Below are 3,332 nucleotides of genomic sequence, written 5' to 3'. Positions count from 1 at the left end.
GCATTACAGTAGCCAGTGCTGGATAAAGAGCCTTCAGTAGTTTCACACCCAAAAGCCTGTTTCCCCTCACAAGAGCTGCAAATTAGTTCTTTGCAGCATGGGCACTGTTAAATAAGCTGAAGGGAAGAAAATGCTAAAAGATTTAAAGTGTAGTTATATGTTAGTCTTGCAAAAATGACATGAAAATTTATGATTCCAAATATAATATCTCTCTACCCAGCCTTTACTAGGATGACTGCAGGAGATGGAAAAAAGTAACAACACATTTCTTGCATGTCAATATTATTGTCAAAAACATTATTTTTGAAATTTGCAATAACATCAAAGGAATTTCGTATTCAAGAGACAGAAATTGTAAGATCATAGAAAAGGAGAGCTGGAAGGGCTCTCAGGAGGTCATCTAGTTTATCCCTTTGCTCAAGGCAGCATCATCCATGTCTCAACCATCCTTGACATGTTTGTCTAACCTACTCTTAAAAACCTTCAAGAAAGGGGATTCCAAAATCTAGCTAATCTGTTTCAGTTTTCAGTTGCATACAGGCCACTGGCAGACATTCAAATAATAATTAATGATAATAAATGGGATCTGACCCATGATCCCAGGAATTGTGCATTCTGCCTTACCAAATGGAACACATCCCAATTGCAGTTGAGGCAGTGCTAACTGAGGGTCGGGGAGGATGAAAAGCTTTGCAGGGGTGGAACTGAGTGGCTTCCCTTTGCTGGGGATTTTAAATCCCTGTATCCAACAGTGTATGTCAGGCAGCCCCAGCAGAGGCTGTTGGGCATGGGGGTTTAAAATCCCTGGTGTGGGGAGCCCTTTGGCTCCACCTGCTAGGTACATTGATCTCCCATACCTAGCAGCCCTGGCAAGGCCAGTTGAAGACTTATAGTTACCCTGGGGACTGCTGCTCACAATCTGCTGACTGTTGGCACCCACTTGGGGCAGCTTTGAGCCAGCTGGAGACTGGAGCTGCCCCAGGCCTTTGTTGGCTGTGTTCATTTTGGGCAAGTTGACAGTTATTACATAACGTGGCTCCAGACAGCTCCTGGTTTGTGGACATGAATCAAGTTTAAGTCAAGATTCCATTCTTACCAGTTACAAAAATGTTCTACATTATGTGTGGAACATTTGTTTTGCTGTTTTGCTATTTTACAGGGCCTTAAATTGGGTGAATGTGTGGGACCATTATCATTTACAACACCACTGACACGTTAATCATGCCATAAATGTAAGGTGTGTCAGGAACCTTATATAGAGTGTTATTTCTAATATTCAGCTTAACCTTCCTTTGCTGCAATTTAAGATTATTACTTATTGTTATAGAATCATAGAAAATGAGGGTCGGAAGAAACCTCAGGAGGTCATCTAGTTCAACCCTCTGCTCAAAGCAGGCCCATCCCCAACTAGATCATTCCAGTGAGGCCTTTGTTAAGCCGGGCCTTAAAAACCTCAAGGGATGGAGATTCCATCACCTCTCTGGATAATCTGTTGCAGTGCTTCACCACCCCCACAGTGAGAGAGTTTTTCCTAATATCCAACCTAAACTTGAGACTGTTGCTTCTTGTTCTGCCATTTGTCACCACTGAGAACAGTCTAGCTCCATCCTCTTTGGAACCCCCCTTCAGGTAGTTAAATCCTGTCTCAGTCTTCTCTTCTCGAAACTAAATAAGACCAGTTCCCTCAGCCTCTCCTCATAAGTCATGTGCCCCAGCCCCTGAACCATTTTTGTTGCCCTCTGCTGGACTCTAACTTGTCTACATCCTTTATGGAGTGGGTGCCCCAAAACTGGGCACAGTACTCCAGATATGGCCTCACCAGTGCAGAATAGAGGGGAATAATTACTTCTCTTGATCTGATGGCAACACTCCTCCTAATGCAGCCCAATATTGTGTTAGCCTTTTTTGCAACAAGGACACACTGTTGACTCTTATCCATCTCATTGTCCACTGTAAGCCCCAGCTCTTTTTTTTCTGAAGAGCCTACTGCTTAATCAGTGGGTCCCAAGTCTGTAGGGGTACATGGGATTCCTAAGTGCAGGACTTTACACATGTCCTTCTTGACCCTCATGAGATTTCTTTTAGCCTAATTGGTCTAGGTCACTCTGAATCCTGGGTCTGCCCTCAAGTGCATCTGTGAGTCCCCTCAGCTTCTCATCTCTCTTAAGACAAGAAGTAACAAAGAATACTCAGTCTCCAACCTGTGGGGTAGATCTTGGCTGTGGAGCCATGTCATCTGGCCTGTGGGTCTCCCCATGAGTGTGGAAATTAGATGGTGCAGGAGTGGTAGCAGCATTACTTACCATTCTCCTGCTGCCAGACTTCTAGACCCATGGGGAGTCCCATGGGCTGGATGATATGGAATTGTTTCCTAAAAAGGACCTGTGCATGAGGTTAGACCCATAGACTGACACTACATGTGGGATCCAGCTCACAGACTGACTGTACAACACTCATCTGGCCTGCAGGGTTAGATACGTTGGGCACCACAGATTTATTTTAATCATTTGTTTCACCTGCTTACCTAAACTCTAATATTATAAAAGCCTTAGTCTGTCCATCTGTCCATAATGCTTTATTCACAGTCTGATTGGTTGTCTCAGCAGCCAATCACAATGTTGACTGAAACAACCAGAGTGCTCTGCACAGACACAAGTGCCACCATGACATCAAGGACTGAAGCCGGGGGGAGGCCAGGTCGCCAGCTCTCCCTCGGCCCCTTAGTCCCCACTGTCATGGCAGCAGCATCCCTACTGTCCCTGAGCAGGGCCATAGTAGGGGGTTGAGGACTTGCACTCAACACCCCCCCCCGACCTGCTTCTTGGAGGTAGTGGAGGGGGAGGGAAATGAGCCTGGACCCAATGTGGGCAGACTATGCCGGTTTCAGAGGTCATAGCCACAGGAGAATGATGATTGCTGTTCAGAAAATTCAACCTGCTTTAAAGTCCCGACCAGGTTCTTACTTCAGGGTCTCCCCTCACACATTCATATGGTCTCCTGCCTATGTGGTTGAACGATACTATATAGCTTGCATGTTGTGTTTTAAAAAAAAACCAAACAAACCCAAACCCCTTGTTCTTCAGTAAAGAACACTTCAGTTTAATTGTGTAGAATATACAGTGATGCACATCAAGAAGTAAGCTCTGGCCCTGATTGTATGTATGGAGTGGGGCAGCTGGAACTCTGTCCAAGGGAGTTCACGTAAAGGAGAGAGACTATCAGCTGGATTCTTGTATCAGTCTGGAAGAAGAAAGCATTGTGACTACTTATACATGGCACAGTTAAAAGTGCCAACCAAAAGTTTTTAGCCTGTTCTAAAAGTTGCTTTAAAG

General features: G+C 44.9%; 1 protein-coding gene across 2 annotated transcripts in view; it reads left to right on the top strand.

Moving 5' to 3' along the window:
• SACS (sacsin molecular chaperone) overlaps window positions 1-3,332 on the top strand; it is a 95,563-nt gene that overhangs the window by 72,852 nt on the left and 19,379 nt on the right. The gene's annotated exons all lie outside the window — the stretch shown is intronic.

This window comes from Gavialis gangeticus, unplaced genomic scaffold (assembly GCF_001723915.1).
Source record: "Gavialis gangeticus isolate Ggan-Ray unplaced genomic scaffold, GavGan_comp1, whole genome shotgun sequence".
Lineage (NCBI taxonomy): Eukaryota > Metazoa > Chordata > Crocodylia > Gavialidae > Gavialis > Gavialis gangeticus.
The sequence above is the reverse complement of the archived record's forward strand: the minus strand, read 5'-3'. Positions and strand labels throughout refer to the sequence as shown.